We start from the raw sequence: 19,119 nt of genomic DNA on the forward strand, positions 1-19,119 counted from the left end.
GAGGACACAGTGGTGAACAAGATGGGCACCATCCCTCTCCTCTAACTGCCGCTTAGAGTCTGGAGAGGAGAGAGGAACCGAAGGAGAGGTTCTTGTACGGAGGGGACTGCAGTGACAGGGAAGGTGTGGGGCTATGAGAGCCCGAAGGAGAGCATCTCATCCCAGGTCCTGGGTTAAAGTGGGTGGAGCTGGAACCCCTTGCCGCACCCCCCCCCAGGGGTCCGAAGGTGGAGGAGTGACAGAGGCCCCATGACAGGCCATCCAGGGGGCATCCTTCTGCCTTCTCCAGGTGGAGGCCTGGCCTGGCACTGGGAGGAGGCAGGATTGGCTAGAGATGCGCAGCTCTGGGGAAAAGGGGAGGCAGAAGGAAGTACAACTGTTTGATCAGAGTCTGGCCCCTGGGAAAGAGCTAAGTGTCTTTTTGCTGGCAGCCACAGCAAAAGCTGCAATCATTAGAATGTGGCATTTTGCATTAAAATTGTTCCCATCAGCCAGTGACATTTTCTTGTTCCTTCTGGTCAGGAGACCTTTCGTTGCCACAGATTCAGATGACTCAGGCGTCAGGATTTCTTTCCCTCTGGAGGAGAAACCCAGTCCAGTCACCCTGGGGTGGGCATTCGTGTTAGTGGAGGTTAAAGAAACCGATGAACGGGTGAGCACGGCGAGGACTGAGAGGTGTGCGTGAGGATGAGGAAGGGGACAAAGGTGTGCGTCCGTGTTCTGGGCGCATCCGAGTCATCTGGTGTCCACGAGGGTGGCCAGCCCTGGGGGCCGGGCCCTGCACGTGTGCCCTGCAAGTGCGTTCCTTACTGCAGAGAGGAAGACCCACACTTGGGTCCGTGTGTGAGTGTGGGCACAGAGCAAAGAAGTGATCAGGTGTGTGTGGGAGTGTGTGCACACGTGTGCGCAGGAAGGCACCCATCAGTGCCTGGGTGTGTAGGGGCTGCAGGTTGATAGCTGGTCTGTCTGAGGTGTGGGTGGTAGTTGACCCATCCCTCTGCTCATCCCCACCTACTCACTGTCTTCCCATCCCGTTACTGGGTACCACCCAGCTTGACCAACCCCGGCTGTCAAGCCCCAAACCCAGCAGTCCTTTCCTTCCCTTTCACCCCAAGTTCAAATTTCTCCTCTTCAGATAGACATTTTATGACCACGAAAGCCAGAACTGCTCCCTCGCCCCCTCCACAAGCAGCACAAACTTCCTTACTTTTACAGCATTATCTCTGATGGAAATTATCTTGCTGTGTGTTTGTTTATAAGGATGGTCTCCTTCTACCCCCTGCAGAGTGCAGCTCCCTGAGGGCAGGGCGGGTCTTGTTCACTCCTGTACACCCAGTACAGTGTGCAGCAGGCACTTGCTAAGGGCTCGGTGGAACGAGTGAGGATTTGCTTCTTTGTGCTGCCCAAAGGCTGACTTAGGTCTCGGTGGTGGGTGGGTATTGCTTCAAAGCAAAAACACAGACTCAGAACAAATTGGCGTGGGAGGGGATGAGTTCCTTGTCATGGAAAGCATTCAAATAGAGACTGAATGAATGCTGTTAGCTTTGCACACTTATGGGTTCCCATACTGTGGGACACAAGGGTCGTCGAGGACAGGTCCCACTTTACCTCCCCAGCCTCACTGTTCTCCGTGTCGTGCTCTCTCATGCCTCCTGTCCGCACATGCTGCTGTTGTGACCTGGGGGACCTTGCTTCTCTCCTTGACTGGAAACTCATTCTCATCCTTCCAGCTCTATGAAGTCATCTTCAGTTCCCCATGCAGAACCAAGTCCCCCTTTATCCCTGCGCCCTGGGCCCCTCCTGTGGGCCTCATAGCTCTGATCACTTGGCACGTTTGCTTGTGTACCTCCGTAACAAACCTCTCGCAGACAGGGGTGTAGCTTGCCCAGGGCCTAGCATGGGGGCGCCCTGGTGCTCAATAGACGCTTGGTAACTGTTTGTAGCAGGCACGTGATGTGCGGTCCAGCAGGAAGGTGAAACGTGCAGTTCCAATAACAGGATCTTCTGCTCCCTCCCACTCCCCTCAGCCCCCCTGATTCTGCGGCCACCAGAGGTTAGTCCTTTCCGGTGACTCTGGGGCTCAGCCTGAGAGCCTCTGATACCCGCAGGGGAAGGCATTAAATAGGTGCTTGGGGCACCTCCCCCAGGCCTGGGCCACTGGGCAGAGGGGCTCGGGACTCAGGCCACTCAGGAAGCTGGCAAAGCTCCTCCCGCATAGTGCCCAGACAGATTGTTCTGGGGAGACTCCAAGAAGAGACAACACTTTCTGAGAGGACAGGGCTGGGTGAGCATGAAAGGGGAGCCCCAGAGATCCCCATTCTCAGTTAATGTTCTACCAGAGATACAGAGAGTGGGGGTGAGAGCAGGGGCCGGGGCTCTCGGGGTAGGTCAGCTTGGGCTGGTCCACGCTGAGCGCTCAGGGCAGCTCTGGCCACCCGAGGTGGGATGCGGTCTTGGGGCTGGGCTCTTGGGGTACACGTTGACAGCAGAGAGCCTGGGGAACGTGCCCAGGGTCAGCATTCGGAATGCTGAATGCGGAAGCCGTGGCCTCTAGGCTGGCTCTGCCACTTCTAAGCACACAACCTTGGGCGAGTCTCAAATTCATTCAAGCCTCAGTTTTTTCATCTGCAAAAGGGGATTCTGGGGATTGAGCACTGTGCTGTGCTCTATCTCACTTAATCTTCATGGCAACTCTGTGAGGTAAGCACTGTCACATTTCCCATTTTACAGATGAAGAAACTGAGGCGTAGGACAAAGAATTCGCACCTAGCTGCGCGTTAGTCATGCCATTAGCCAGTGCTGGGATTTGTGCTGTGCTGTCTCTCTGTAAAGCCCGTGTCCTCTGCCACTCCTCCAATTGCAATTCCTGCCAGGCCTGGTTCCCAGCATCAATGTGAAGATCCAAGGAGATCACAGCTGACCACAAGGTGTGAGGGGCTCAGCAGGGTTCACGTGTGAGACCATGGCTGTGTGGCTCACGGCTGCTTCTCCCCGGCCCACTTCTCTCCCCGGCCCAGCCCCTGTAGGCCATCCCTGGGGGCAGGCGCAGGCCACTGCCCTCTCTGCCTGCTTCTGCCACCGCTAAACTTTACACTGGGCTCTGTCATTAGCCCAAACAACAAGCTCCCTGTTTAACTAGCCCTGTCCAAATTTGCTCGGCGTAAGCAGGAGCCCCATGGTAAGTAAACGGTTTTCTGTTGATATTTGAGCACAAATGAAGAGGCAGTGAGCAAGCCCATTAATAACCGAGGAGATGATTGTGTTTGCACAAGGCCTGTTTACAGCGTGTCAACTGCCCAGGCAGGGCCCGCCTCCTTATTGATTTCCCGATAAGCCGCTAGGCACTCTTGTTCTCAGCCCTGGCGGGGGCATCCTCTGCACAGTCCGAGGGTTGGATCTCCTTTCCCTGCAGAGGCGCTCAGCCTGGCTCTCGGGTGAGGGTGGGGTTTCATTCATTCTTCATTCATTTATTCAACATGCATGAATCCAGCATCTTTTATACATGGGCCACTCTGCCAATAGCTAAGTCCCTATATTCATCTAGAAACAGAGCCTGCTCTTGAGCTTATGGGGGGCGGGTGGTGGCGGGGGGAGCTCAGTCCTTGATACCTCTGGGTAGACATGTGGTCAAAAGTTGAGTCTTTGTGGACCTCTGACCATGCACTGCATGGTACCCCATCACCGTAACACTGCCCATCAGGGTCCTCTACCCTCATTTCATCTTGAATTGACCAGCTGCCTCATCTATGATGGGAGATGGCCCTCTGGCTGGCCCTGGGGGGTGGCATCTCCCTTTACCACATTGTCTTTTAACCCTGAGATCCAACAGGTTCAACTTGGGGATTTCTGGCTTTGGATGGGATAGTTAGTGATGGAGAATGCTTCAGGGTAGAGCTGGAGACTCGATCATCCTCCTCACTGGAACCTTCCAGATCCTGAGCTTTCCAGGGATATGGCAAAGCAGATCCAGGGCGAGGGTTCTAGGAGGGCTGTCAGGAACCCCAGGCTGAGCCTGTTTGAGAATAATTTCTGGCCTGTTTTGCAGTGGACATCAGGATGACTAAGGCAGTATCCTATCTGATGAGCTCATGGTCTGGTAGAGGAGGTCAATCTGTAAACAAATAACCGAAGGAAAAAAATCATAAAATGTTGAGAAGCGTGAATCCAGGGCTGAGGGAGCAGAGAGGAAGGTGCTAAAAGGCATGGAGGACTTCCCAGAGGAGGTGACATTTGAGCAGTTTCTTTAAGACTGACTAGATGTTTGTAGAAGCCACAGTGACTGCTCCCACTGGTGGGGAAGGAAAAGAACAGAGTCTGCCACTGACTGCAGTCTTGCAAAGAGACCAAGACTTGTGTCTCTTGACCAGGTTTTTGGGGGAAGATTTTTGTCAGGCAGATCCTTGAGTCAGAATTGGGGGGCTGGGGAGAGATGCCCCTGGAAAAGCATCCTCCTGGACTGGGTGTTGGTGTCCACAGCTTTTCCCCCAGTAGAGTATTCCTGGGAAAAGATGAAGGAGGGTATGGGGATGGGAGTAAGGAGGCCCAGACTGTCATCCTAGCCCTGCCATTAACTGGGAGAAGGGCCTCACTTCCTGGAGTCTCCATTTCCTGATCTGTAGAATGGAGCTGATCACACCTGCCTCTCCACAAGTGGAGAGGCAGCTGGGGAAGTAGAATAAAAGGCACTATAGAGAAAAGCAGCACAGCACCGAGAACGTCAGTACAGCAAGGAACACAACCCGAGCATCTGTATTTAACCTTGGTCCCTAGATAGAGACACACATCTCACACACTGTGGTCCCTTCTGCATCACACTGATCTCTTCTTGCTGCAGCCCAGGCAGCAGAGCCCATCAGCAAATAACTGAGAAGAAACTGTATTTGCAGGAGCCCAGGGCCAGATGCTGCTGCTGAGGACCAAGGAATTGAGTGAGAAGGATTGAGGATAATGCCTGAGCTGGTCCTGAGGAAGCCAGCCTTGCATTCAATCTTATCTCCCAGGACACAGGGGTCCCTGGCAGGGCTGCTGGTGTGAATACCATGTTTCAGAGGACCCTGAGCTCCTGGGATGAAGGGGGAAATCCAGAGTTCCTCTGGGGACCTGGAAGAGTTCTGAGGAGTGAGAGTCTAGCCTGCTCCCTCAGTCTTTTATTCTGGCCCCAAACTACCTCCCTTTCCCTCTTCCATCTTCCAGTTCAGCAGAGGGGCAGCCCTTCTGCTGGGCTGAAACCCCCAGATCAGTGGGTGTCTTCAACCAGATTCTGATAGGGGGGAGAAGAGGAGGTACTGGCAACAATGATCTCCTTTTTACTCTCCTCATTGCACACTGCCTTGTACTACGTATTGTCTGTCATTGAGAGCTGGAAAGAACCAATCCCATCAACTCTTGTCCTCTAGCCCCAGGTTAGCACAGCTGTATGAAATGGAAGACTGTTTGATTATGTATCTGGACCTCTTTCCTGGGATGGAGACCTATCTCTGTACTGGGCACTTGGCCTATATCCAGCAGAAGAAGAGGGCTTTGGTAAGAGAGAGCGAAAACAACAGAAACTCTGTTAGCAATAATCATGCATTTCAGTTACACCATGAATGATGATCAGTATCAGTGCAGTGGTCCCCAACCCTGGCTGCACTTCAGAATTACCTGGAGACTGAAGGTAGTGCCTGGACCTCACCCCAGACCACCCAGGCATTTTTGTTCTGAAAAAGCTGCCCGAGTAGTTTTGATTCATAGTGAAGGCTAAGACCTGTGGAGCTAGAGAAGCTTTCTCTTCTTGGGTATTGTTTCTGGGGAGCTGGTTCCTTCATCCTACATGCAAGACTTGCAGAATCTGAAGCCCCTTTTGATTTCCATCAAGGGGAAAACTGGATGGAAACTACTGCCTGAGTTTCTCAGCCAGAGGTCAGAGGAAGAGGCAGCTGGACCCTGGGAGGGAAGAAGAGAGGCCCGAAGCCTGAGAGGGGCAGGGGAGCAGAAGGACAGAACCCCAGATGTCAGTCAAGGGGGACTTGGCACGGAGCAAAGGAGAGAACTACTTTGTACTGTCCTCTAGCTTGTGTGCTTGATTGCCTGATGAGAAAATTTCTTTCTTCTTTAAAAAAATTAATTTTGTCGTATAGTTATATACCATGTTGTGTTAATTTCTGCTGTACAGCAAAGTGATTCAGTTATACATATATATACATTCTTTTGCATATTCTTTTCCATTATGGCTTATCACAGATATTGAATATAGTTCCCTCTGCTATATGGTAGGACATTGTTGTTTATCCATTCTATATATAATAGTTTGCATCTGCTAATCCCGAACTCCCAATCCATCCCTCCCCCATTCCCCTCCCTCTTGCCAACCACAAGTCTGTTCTCTATGTCTGTGAGTCTGTTTCTGTTTCATAGATATGTTCATTTGTGTCATATTTTAGATTCCACATATGTGATATCATATGGTATTGTCTTTCTCTGTCTGACTTGCTTCACTTAGTCTGATAATTTCTAGTTGCATCCACGTTGCAGCAAATGGCATTATTTCATTCTTTTTTATGGCTGAGTACTATTCCATTGTATATATTGTACTGCATCTTCTTTGTCCATTCATCTGTCTGTCGATGGACGTTTAGGTTGTTTCCGTGTAGAAGATTTATTTCTGATAATGGGTTGACCTTCCTGTGCTTCCAGGAAGAGCACAGTTAATGATAACAACTGGGGAGCTACCTTTTGGGGTAGCTGCATTGCGGATGAACGCCATTTGGCTGAGCTACTGTTTCCTAAATGCTGGACTTGAGGTGAAGTGGTGGAGATAGAGTCAGCATGAGCCATGAAATATCACTAGAAAGCCATAGGGACATGGACACCCACACTGAGACTGGAATTGCAACTGGGGAAGAAAGAATTGGATGAGCCAGGTGAAGAACCAACTTCTCACTTAGGTGAGAGCACTAGAAAGAAAAGGCCTAAAAAATTCTTTCATGAAATTATTAGCTGGAAATTTTTTTTTGTGTGTGTGTGGTACGCGGGCCTCTCACTGTTGTGGCCTCTCCCGTTGCGGAGCACAGGCTCCGGACATGCAGACTCAGCGGCCATGGCTCATGGGCCCAGCCGCTCTGCGGCACGTGGGATCCTCCTGGACCGGGGCACGAACCCGTGTCCCCTGCATCAGCAGGCGGACTCTCAACCACTGCGCCAGCAGGGAAGCCCCAGCTGGAAATTTTTAAAAAGAGTAGCTTCAGAGGACACCTAATTGAAGTTCTTTTTTTTTTTTTGAAGGGGAGAAGAGGTCAGGGCAGAGATGCAGAAGCTCTGGCTCTCGCCCTGCACCACCATCTGAGGCCAGACCCTTAGGACTTGGCTGCTGATACAGGACTGGATTTTGAGAATCAGCCAGCTCTGCAATCACAGGTACTAGCCCACTTCCTTCTGGAAACTGGAATATGAGAGAGAATGAGAGGAAAAGATCTGAGTCATAGTTCGAACCTTTACAGAAATAGCACAGGGTGGCCAACCTTGCATGTAGACGAAGCTGCTGTTTATGACACACAAAGAACTGATGAATGTGCCCCTCACAAGGGAGCTGTTCGTGGACAGAGCCATACAGACTGACGTGTCTTGCAGCTCTGGCTCACTGCCCTGAAACGAGCATATGGCAGTGTGGGAGGAATCGCTTTCTCTCTCGCTCAGCATTTTAACTGGGACCTGCAATATGGAAACTGCAGCTCTTTCAGTGACAGCGGTAAGAGTTGCTTCTGCTCTTCCTTCTGTGCTCTCAGTCGCTCCCTCTCTCCAAATGAGTTGATGAGATGGGAAGAGGGGCCTGGGCACCCTCCCTTCTCTCCTGTCAGGGCTGTCCTGTCTGCAAGGAGCCTGCATTCCTCTCTTCCTCAGTGGGGCAAAGGGAAAAGACTTGAGGTTCAGAGGGTAAAGTTCAATTCCAAGCAAAAGCATTAAGAGCCCAACTGTGGTGTAGATCCAAGCTATGCCTCCAACCCAGGCTTTGCAGCACTAAAGCTGGTGGTTCTTTCTGCTCCTATACAGGGAGCTGATACTTGAGACAGGCAGCAAAGGATGGACTCATCAGGTTGGGGAGGGAAAGCATTGCAGGAAGAGAAGGCAGCAGGAGCAAAGTGGGGAGGTACCCAGAGTGCTAGCAAACAAAGGTGAAAGGAGAGGCCGGGGCAGAGCACAGAGGGCCTTGGAGGCCAAGCGGGGGGCTTGAGCTTCACTGGACAGATATATGGGTAACCACTAATGTTTATGCCAAGACATGACAAATATCAGAGTTGTGAGACTCTAAAAGCTTGGCTACCGATAGGATGGGAAGAACAGGGGAGAGTAAGGCATCATGAAGAGCTCCAGGGTTTCAGATTCGGCTGCTAGGGAGATGTGGCGGCCTTCTGAGAAGCTGGGAAGTGAAGAGGAGGAACTGGGTGGGGTGGGGAAAAGACGATGGCTTTGGCGCCAGACATTGGGGTTTGAGCTGTTATAAGGATAACCAGAGAGAAGGATCCAGAAGAAGCCTCAAGAAGGGAGACTGGTTATTTGTAGTGAGGTAGATGGACCTAGAGTCTGTCATACAGAGTGCAGTAAGTCAGAAAGAGAAAAACAAATACCGTATGCTAACGCATATATATGGAATCTAAAAAAAAAAAAAAAGGTTCTGAAGAACGTAGGGGCAGAACAGGAATAAAGACGCAGATGTAGAGAATGGACTTGAGGACAGGAGGAGGGGGAATGGTAAGCTGGGATGAAGTGAGAGAGTGGCACGGACATATATACACTACCAAATGTAAAATAGCTAGCTAGTGGGAAGCAGCCGCATAGCACAGGGAGATCAGCTCTGTGCTTTGTGACCACCTAGAGGGGTGGGATAGGGAGGGTGGGAGGGAGATGCAAGAGGGAGGGGATATGGGGATATATGCATATGTATAGCTGATTCACTTTGTTATACAGCAGAAACTAACACACCATTGTAAAGCAATTATACTCCAATAAAGATGTTAAAAATAAATAAATAATAAAGAAGGGAGACTGGGGCTTTCTCAGGAGGTGAGGGGGCCTGGAGATTTAGACATAAGTCATCTTTACACACAAACAGGCCACTGGGAGAAAGGGTGAGGTGAGAAAGCATGGCTGGAGGTAGAGCCAGTGGGAGCACACACGTGGGCTTGGTCGCGGAGGAGTCGTGAGAGGAGCCCCCGGCAAGCAGCAGTGCAGGACTGCTGAAATCAAGGGCTGGCAAGTTAAAGGTTGCGTACCCGGAACTGAGCTTAAGCAGAAGGGGGTTGTCCAGAGTGAGAAACGCCACTCAGAGGTCACGGAGGATGAGGACTGAGAACAGCTCGCTGGATGTGGTCACTGGGAGGCGATTAGTGGCCTCAGCCCTATTATAGCCTGGTTGGGGTGGGAGACAGACTATGGGAGTTAGAGGGGGCAAAGAGGTGGTGAGGAAGAGGAGGGGCTGGGGCAGACCCTGCCGTGGAGCTGGGAAGGGAAGGGGAGAGAGGAGCAGAGCTCAGGAACTCAAGGGAGAAGCAGTGCGGGGTAGCGTTTGGCATCTGTAGGATGATGTAGGAGTGGGAGGGTGGGGGAGGGGGGATGGCGTGGGGTGAGTAGCTTGTGGTTTCCTCACTGGAATCCCTCATGGGAGTGTGATGCCTCCTTTCTCCCAGCAGGAGGTGGGCAGCAGGGCACATGGCAGCAGTGGTAGGGACAGCAGCTACCTTAGCAAAGCTGACTGGCTGCCTGGGTAGCTGATTGCATGATGGGTGTGAGGACGAGTCTCATTGGGGAGCAGCTGGGCTGGAGAAACAGACCTGTTTCTCTATGTCCATGAGTGGTGGCTTCATTCAGGGCTACTGGGAGGGGATTGTGTTCATTCCCTTTTATCCATGCACCCGTGTCCTTGCTACACACCCACCGTGAGGCAGTAATCACAGCTGCTCACCTGCTGTCAGTGCCTGCCCCACCTTTAATTCCCAAATTATAGAGAAGGTACCATGGACAGCTCCGAGGAGGCTCAGAAAACCTGGTTGGGGGACGGGGTTAGCATGAGAGGGATGCAGCAATGTTCCTAATTCAAGTGGTCCGGGTCCCTCCCAGTTATACTGGGACATTCTCACATTGCCTTCAGAGTTATCCTTCAGACTCCTCTGGTTCCCACTGACTGAAGTTCAAGCTCCTCACACGGCCTGTGAGGGCCTTCACTGTGTTACCCCTGACCATCTTTTTTTTTGCGGTACGCGAGCCTCTCAATGTTGTGGCCGCTCCTCCGGACGCGCAGGCTCAGCGGCCGTGGCTCACGGGCCCAGCCGCTCTGCGGCCTGTGGGATCTTCCCGGACCGGGGCACGAATCGGCAGGCAGACTCTCAACCACTGTGCCACCAGGGAAGCCCAACCCCTGACCATCTTTTCAACCTGATTTGGATTTTCCCTCTCACTCATGTCCCCGAGCACTCCAGCCTTGCCAGGCATCTCCTTGTTCTTTGAACATCTAGTTAAGCTTTTGCAAATGCTGAGCCCAGTGCCTGGGATAACCTTCTCTCAACTCACCAATAACTCCTGCCCATTGTTAAAGACGCAGCTCATAGGTCAACGCCTCTAGAAGCTTTCCTGGCTTACCCACGCCTTCCTTGGGTATCCTATCACGGACACTGTTGGTAGTTTACCCTTTACTCATCTCTAAGTTTTAAAATTTATGACAGACCCTGATTTCAGTTGGGTACTCACCACTCTTCCACACAGTCCGTGGCTTTAGGGGAAGCTGACTCCTCATGACTCCCAAGCCTCAGAGGTGAGTCTGGTCTAAAATAAACCCAGTCCCCTGGCCCGTGACTGGTTCAGGAATTGAGAGGGTACCCCACATTTGGGCCAGTAAGACACAAAAAGAGATAGACCAAGGACCTTCTGGAAAAGGTCTTCTTACTTCTAGAAGACAGCTACAAAAGAGAAAAATCTACCCTCTTTGTGTGCTGCATGGCACTCAGTCTAGAAGAGATGGCTTGAACTGCCCCAGCTGATCTTGTCACCAGACTAAAGATGAAACCCAGACCGGGGAAAGCAAGGAGGAGAGGCGGAAAGGAGCTGGGCTCCCCGTCGCATCACGGAGCCCTTGAGGAAGCCAACTCTGGATCCTGCCTTAGTGCTGGACTTCCTGCTGCATAAGAGAATACATTTTCTTTTTTATTTAAGTCATCTTGAATGAGGATTTTTGTGACTTGCAGCCAAAAACATGCTAACTGACACAGTTCCAATAGTACTTTTGCACCCCTGTGAGATCATATCATATTCCAGGCTGCGAGAGTCTCAGAAGCAGACTGTCATATACGTAGCTCCGTCCCTGGTTCCTAGCACTGTGCCTTGGAATACCAGTCCCCATGTGGATTGAATGAGTGAATGCATGAACGTGCGCCTTACTTGGACTTACTCCTTAGGGCAGTGGTCCCTAACCTTTTTGGCACCAGGGACCGGTTTCGTGGAAGACAGTTTTTCCGTGGATGGAATGGGGCAATGGTTCAGGCGGTGATGCCAGCGATGGGGCACGATGGGGAGCGGCAGATGAAGCTTCGCTCGCTCGCCTGCCGCTCACCATCTGCCATGCGGCCCGGTTCCTAATAGGCCGAGGGTCGGTACTGGTCTGTGGCCAGGGGGCTGGGGACCCCTGCCTTAGGGTGTTCTGCCTTAGAGTCTGCTCTATTATCAATTCCCTCCCTCTTCCAAAAGTTGCAGGTCCTTCACAAGCACGCTGTCCCTACTCCCTTCTTGGCATGGGTGACACAGGACAGAGAAAATCCAGGCTCTGGGGGTTTGCCTGTTGCCACACAGTGTGCAGGTATCAGAATAGGGCCCATGGATTGGGACTCCTGGCTTCCAGACTGGCACCTACATGTGCCAGGACCTATGTTGAGGCTGTAGAGACAAATGACATGCAGTCCCTGCCTTCACAGGCCTTACTTGCCAGTCGGACAGAGACATGAGGAAACATAGGCATAGGGTCTGTACAGTTGCAGCTGGTGTGAACCACTGCATAAACCTGGGGCACATTTTAAAATCTGGTTGCCCGAGAGTACACCTTCCTGATTGGCAGTTAGTCTGAGACCTCTCTCTTGATGTCCCCCCCAAACCCCTTGAATTGTCCAGTAATCCTGGTGGTATACTCAGTCCATATAGGATTGCTCAGTCCAGATAGGATTGCACAGCCCACAGGCTCTTGTCCTTTGATCCTAAGGCCCCTGCCAGACCGCAGTGGGGCCCCAAACTTGGTCTTCAGATCTTCAGCACTCATGGATCAAACTCACATCCTCAGCCATTGTTATCAACACCAGAAGGAGAAACTGCCTGAGGATCTCTGGGTCTGGAGGAAGTTTTGCACCACCCACACGGTTTCCCCAAACCAGCCCTCTCCCAGGCACTTCTGTGTCCTTAACTTGGGCCTAGGTTACTCACCTGGACACCTGCATATGGTAATCCTAAAATAATTCTAGTTTACGGGACTGGATTTTACAGGCCATTAGTCCCGCCACAGATCTCCCTGATTCCTGAGTCTTGGGGAGCAGACATTAGGCAGTTCATCTATCTCTTTCCTCCCAAGAGGCACTGCTTTGTTCCATAAATTGAGCGTCTGCCCCAGCAATCAAACGGTAAGGCAAATTTTGCTAAACCACTAAAACAAAACAACCCCCCCCCAATACAGGTTTTGTTATATTCTGATCCTTCAAACGATGAACTCCTTCAGACTTCATCTTTGCAAAAGTAACAGGATTCCTCAAGTGACCCTGGGCAGAACAAAGATCAGCTTCTCAAGGACAGAGCCTCATAAGGGAAACAAGGTTAGTAACAAGGGTGAGTGATGAGTCCTTTCCAGGGTGGGTGTGTGGAGCGAAGGGAGACAAAGGAGAAACACTTCAGAAAAGTGAGACCTTAGCAAGGACTGCTCTCCCCCAACTTTGTATCGTGGAAAATGTTAAGCATACAGAGAAGCTGAAAGAAGATTCAGTGAACACTCCACCCACCACCTAGATTCTACTCTCACCATGTATTACACTTATTTCATTACAAATTCATCTATTCATCTCTACATCCATCCATCAATTAGCTTTACTGATTAACAGCTTTGCTGTTAATTTTATTTATACCATAAAGCTCACCCATTGTAAGTGTGGAATTTCAATGATTTTTGAAGGTTGAGCAGTTGTGTAACTATCACCACAAGCCCCTTATAGAACACTTCCACCAGCCCCAGAGTCCCTGCGTGCCTGTGTGCTGTCAATTACTGCTCCTTCCCTCGGGACAAGGCAACAACCAGTCTGCTTTCTGCCTCCGTGGGTTTGCCTTTTCTGGAAATTTCAGGTAAATAGAATCATACGATACATAGTCTTCTGTGTCTGGCTTCCTTCACTTAGCATAATATTGTTGACGTTCACTCTTGGTGTTCCATGTGACAGTAGTTTGTTTCTTCTGATTGCTGAGTTGTATTCCATTGGATGGATATACCACCGTTTGTTTATACATTGTCTGGTGATGGACATTGGGATTGTTTCCCGTTTGGGGCTATTATGAATCACGCCGCTGTGACCCTTCCTGTGCCAGCCTTTGTGTGGACATATGTTTTCTTTGCAAGGTTTTAAAGGCTAAGTAGGAGCTGACTAGGTCGTTAAAGCCAGAGGAAAACATCCTGGGCAGGATGCCCAATGTGTGCAAAAGCTCAGAAAATGAACGTGCCTGGTATACACAGGGGATGATAGTAGTTCAGTACTGCAGGGAAAGAAAACTCTCTTTTCCTCTGCCCATCTTGGGTTCATTGCCTGGGCCCCTGAAAATTAGACTGACAGAAGACAGATTAAGGAGAAAAAAACAGAGTTTATTAGGTCATGCATAGACATGTGGAAGAACTCAGTGGTGAGTAACTCTAAGAGGTGGTCAGAACTGGGGCTTTTTTTTTTTTCTTTTTTGGGTGAAGTAGAAAAGAATAGCTTTATTGCTTTGCCAGGCAAAGGGGGCCACAGCAGCCTCATGCCCTCAAAACTGTGTCCCAACCTGGAAGGGGTAGTGAGGAGTTTTACAGTAATGGTTCAAAGAGGAGGGCGTGATCAGCTGGTGGACATTCTTCTGATTGGTTGGTGGGGAGGTAAGCGGGAGTCGGCATCGTCTGCCTTCTGGTTCCAACCATTCTGGGGTCCACCTGCTTGTGGGCAGCACACAGTTAACTTCTCCCACCTGGTGGGGTTCAGTATCTGGTTTCAGGACTTACTGAAGCTCAGGTTCTTGATGTCTCATTTCAGAAAGAATTCAGTGAGAGACAGAGCGATAGGTAAGAAGTGGATTTAGGGCTTCCCTGGTGGTGCAGTGGTTGAGAGTCTGCCTGCCGATGCAGGGGACACAGGTTCGTGCCCCGGTCCGGGAAGATCCCACATGCCGCGGAGCGGCTGGGCCCGTGAGCCATGGCCGCTGAGCCTGCGCGTCCGGAGCCTGTGCTCTGCCATGGGAGAGGCCACAGCAGTGAGAGGCCCACATACCGCAAAAAAAAAAAAAAAAAAGAAGTGGATTTATTTAGAGAGAAACACACTCCACAGACAGAGTGTGGGCCCTCTCAGAAGGTGAGAAAGGCCAGAACTGAGGCTTATATAGCATCCTGACAAGGAAGAATAAATTTGTAGAGACGTGATAAGAAAAGAAACAAGGGTTTAGGCCTTTAAAGGTGGTAAAATGTGGAAAGGTAAACATGTGGAGGAAACTAAAAGAAGATAAAAGTTGTTTTAGCAAGATTCTTTATGTTGATTCCTCTAGTGCCATGTCCGGGCTGATAAGAGTCTAGAGTTGTTTGCAGTGATTAAGAATCATCCTGTTCTTCCTGGTAGAGAAGAGGAGGCCAGAGAGTTCGCCTTGTGTCTGCTTTTTAAGAATTGCCTTCAGCTCAAAATAATCCTTATGCCAGAGTAGCATGTTTTGGGGTGGCATGCCCTGAACCCCTTCAGTGTCATGGGGGAGTGGGATAGAGAGGTAAGCAGGGGCTAGACCACAAAGCCTAAGTAAGGCACTGTGCTGGGGAGAAAGGGCTGTTGCATCGTGTCTTGAAGGCTCCAAGAAACCTGGAGCAGTTTTAAAGGCAAGCCGATGGTTAGGTGTGCTTTGTAGAAAGGTCATAGGCTTGCAGCACAGAGAATAGGCCAGCTAGAAAGGTATTATAATTGATAGATGAGAGATTCAAGGTCCTAAACCTGGTCCTGGTTCAGGCGGTGAGTGAGTGTGAACTGGACTGAGACTCTGTACGTGTGTCCTTGGTGGGGGGAGGACCTGGGGTGTTGCAGGGGCAGCTGAGGGATTCAACCTTGCCCACAGCCCCACGAACACCCCTTCTCCAGTGAGGAGGCAGAGCAGCCTCCAGCTCTCCTAACTTACCTGTGTGTGGGGCTCTCAAGGTTAGCGCCATGGGGGTCAGCGCTGTTTCAATGTTGATTACAGAGACGGTGAGAGCCGCTCAGATTTCTAATTAAGATTAAAGAATGTACCTGGCTTATAAATGGTTCTCAGGAATGTATAATTTGATTAGCCTGTTTTCTCCGGGCGCTTTAATTTCTGGATTAGGGAACGTGGCCTCTGACTACAGGTAGGGCTGCTTGCTCACCACACACAAAGTCTGGGACCTTGCAGGGTATTAGGATGGTGGGGAGGTAAGGCAAGAGGAGGAGAGGGACCCTTGGCCAGAGTGGTCCTTCTCTATTTGTTTCTTCTCCTCTTCCTCGTCACTTCTGGACGAGAATGAAGATCCCAGCTCAGGATCAAAAAGTGCCCAAATATTAGCTAGAAAATAAATGCACTCACCTGGATCTCATTTACGTTAATTTATTTCTATCCGAAGGCACAGGAGGTGGGTCCTCTTCCCTGTTCCCATTTTGAGCCCAGCCAGCTAATCCCCGGCAGGGCCCAGCCTGTGGGGCTCTGTCTCTTTAGGGAGCATTGCCCCAGTGTCAATTATAATCACTTTGGTAACTCTAGGGCAGATTCAGGGGCTGCCTCTTCCCACAGAGCCCTGGGCGCTGCCAGGGAGGGGCCAGGCCGACTGCAGGCTCTGGCTGCCACAGAAGTTGTATCTCCCAGTGGGAAGCATCCTAGCCTCCAGGCCACTCACCTTCCTCCCTCCTCATATCCCTCAACCTCCTGCCCAGGCTGCATTCTGACTTCTGTGACTCCTGGCACTCTTGCTTTCATGGGTCCCTTCCTCCATTAAAAATAAAAATAAATAAAAATAAAAAATTCTGTTTTACAACCGTATTGGTATAAAGATGAAAAAATTGATACTACATGTTAAAACACTTTATCCTGTCCGAAAGTTCATTTGTTTTCTTCTGATTTTAAAAGAAATTCAAACATTTCCTCGGGCCACTAAAAGTATGGTGGGCCCTGTGTGCCCTGTGACTAATGGATAAGTCAGCCCTGTTCTACCCCCCAAAGCTCTTGACCAGCAGCACACCTACTCGCCCACTGACCTAGTGACAAGTAGCAGGGCTTGGGGTTCCAGTGGACTAAATGCTGTTCCTCTCTGCAGAAGTCCTCAGAGGAAGCCTGTATTAGCTCTGCCCCCAGGCTGTCCCTAACCTCTCCCTGGCCCCTCTTCACTGCTGCTTCTGAAACCCAAGCCACTCCCATAGAGGGGGCCGAAGCTATCCTACCCCCCCACAACCAGGCCCAATGCCCTGCTTCCCTGGGCATCACCTGTCTTCTGTTTGAATGAGGGTTCTCCCTTCCCCTGCACTCCCCAGGCTGACCGCAGGGGGTCTGCGCAATGCTCAGCTCCTGGTAGGCAGGGCTTCTCAGAGAGGGGTTGGAGGAATGCCTAGCGGAGGGGCTGTGCAGTGAGTGTTTAAAGAAAATTCCAGGGTCTCTAACTTAGACTTCTACATTGGAATCTCTGGCTGGATCTGGGAATCTGCCCTTTAAGGGGCTCCCAGGTGACTCCCTATATGCACGTGAAAGCTGGCAATGACTGGTGTCCGGAAAGGGCTGAACTTGGTCGTCTTGCCCCTCCTTCCTTCTCCCAGGCCCCAGGTCGTTTGCTTCTCAGTTTCACACCTGCTGGGCATTCAACCAACATCCCTAAACACCGTGTTAGGACTGATGGAGAAGAAAGGGATAGTGCGGTCCAATCCCTGTTCCGAGGAGTTTAGAGTCTTCTCTTTCTCAGAGGGTGGGGTACCCTCCATCCAACCCCGCCCCACACCCCTTGTTCAAGAGACTTGTCTTTTCATGCTTCTGAGGAAGAGGTCTAGGGGCTCAGCCGCATCCACCAGCTTCTGAAGATAATAGGAAACGTCTCTGGGCAAAGATGCTTGTTGACAGAAAAATGCTTAATTTTAGGAAGGCAGCGTGAGCTACAGTATAGGCAAGAATTGCATGCATTTAAAGAAATACGATTCCAGGCGCTCTAAGAAGGTGAGCTGGAAGGTACTGCACAGGATCTGTAGATGGTACCCAGGGCTCCTGCCCCAGCATTGTCACTAACCAGGGTGTGACCCAGGGCAAATCCCCTAACACCTCTGGGCTTCGGTAGCTCGTTAGGACCTATTGAGATGGTGCATATGGCAGCCCTCTGTAAAAGGTAATGAACTCTGCACATTACTCATTATTATTTTTCTAAGTGTTGCTGTGGTTGTTCCAAGGGAACAGTAAGGTGAGTCTGCAGAGCACTGGAGGAGAAGTCTGGAGACTGGGGCTCAGCTCTGCTTCCACCTGGCTCTGTGCATGGAGACCCTTCACTGATCTGGGTCTTATAATCATCATCCCAATAAAGGTGGGAAAAGGGACTAGATAATATTGTCTCGGCTTTACCACTTCCAAGTGAGTCTAACTCTGGGTGCAAGGCCAAGTTCTGCTAGGATTACTGCCTGGTACACCCAGAACCCGCTTGAGCTGGGGTTTGTGCCCCCATGGTCCTTCAGCGCTGGTCCAGGCCTTACAGGAGGCGGGGACTGGAGAACAGGGTCTCTGGTCAATGGGGCGCGTGGTTCTGGGGGCAAATCGTGCAAGATTTCGGAAGACGCGTTGGTTAGGGTCGTCCAGGGTCAGTACCAGGAGGTACTCCCCCCGTCCTCTCGGCCAGCTCCTACACCTCCAAAATGTGTGGCGCTTCCTCAGTGAGGCCTTCCTGGGCACCCCGTAGCTCTTCCCCGGAGCGGGATGGATACATCTGCAGATTGTTGTGTCTTCTAACCCGCTCCTTTTCCTCCCCCCGTCTTTATTCTTGCGTCCGGATCTCCGGAGGGCCTGGGAAAGGGATTAGAGCTCGGAAGGGTGGGGGGTAGCGGACCTGCGGCGGTCCCCGCGCTTGGGGTCTCTATACCTGCCCGGCAGCTGCAGCGCAGGCTGGCAAGGGGCCTCTCCCGGCTTCCCGCGCTGCTCAGGAAGCGTGTTGGGACGGGGCTAACGATAATTAACACTTGGGGCGCGTTTTGTCTTCGAAGTGCTTTACAAACACGATCTAATTAGCCCGCGGGGAGAAGCGGCGCCACCGAAATGCTTGCTTTATTATTCATTTCTATACCGTCTGGAGCGCGCAACCCCGGCGCACGAGTGTTGGCGGGGAGGATACCCCGGCTGGGGTGCCTTCTCCCAGCGCCTCCGGGCTCTCGGTAGGGAGGGCTTCGCAGCAAGGCCAAGTGTGATTCCGCACAGGTCAGCCCCTTCTCACGCATCTCATTTAATCTCCGCGGCAATCTAAAGAAATGGGTAGGCTCTTGGGCTCAGAGAGGTTAAGAGACACGTCCAAGACCACACAGCCCATACGGGGACGCTGAAACTCAAACCGGGCCCCCGAACCGCAAAGCGCCAGGTCTTCGTCCCCTCCCCGGTGGCCTCGCGGGCCCCGCTAAGCGAGGCTCTGGGAATCCCGCCCGGCTCGCAGCATCCCGGCGCAGCGGCGAAGGCGGGCGGAGGCTGGCGAAGGCGGGCGGCTGGCGGCAGTGCGCGCGCTCCCGGGCCGGCCGAAACTGTTGCCATCGCAAAGCTCCCCGCTACACCTGAGCCGGGGACAGATGTGCATCAATATTTATTCGGAACTCCCAGGAAACCTGGATGAAGTGTAATTATCTCAGCTCAATCAGCTCGGATTAGCATAACATCAAGTCACCCATCAGA

The 19,119-nt window shown here is 51.4% G+C and overlaps 1 protein-coding gene across 1 annotated transcript in view; it reads left to right on the forward strand.

Annotated features, from left to right (window-relative positions):
* Positions 1-19,119, forward strand: part of BUD13 (BUD13 homolog) — a 310,306-nt gene that overhangs the window by 161,776 nt on the left and 129,411 nt on the right. Inside the window, exon 14 of the mRNA XM_019941853.3 lies at positions 7,264-7,395. The gene's annotated coding sequence lies outside the window, so the exon portion shown is untranslated. The remainder of the gene's footprint in view (positions 1-7,263; positions 7,396-19,119) is intronic.

The sequence above is a fragment of the Tursiops truncatus genome, chromosome 8 (genome assembly GCF_011762595.2).
Source record: "Tursiops truncatus isolate mTurTru1 chromosome 8, mTurTru1.mat.Y, whole genome shotgun sequence".
NCBI lineage: Eukaryota > Metazoa > Chordata > Mammalia > Artiodactyla > Delphinidae > Tursiops > Tursiops truncatus.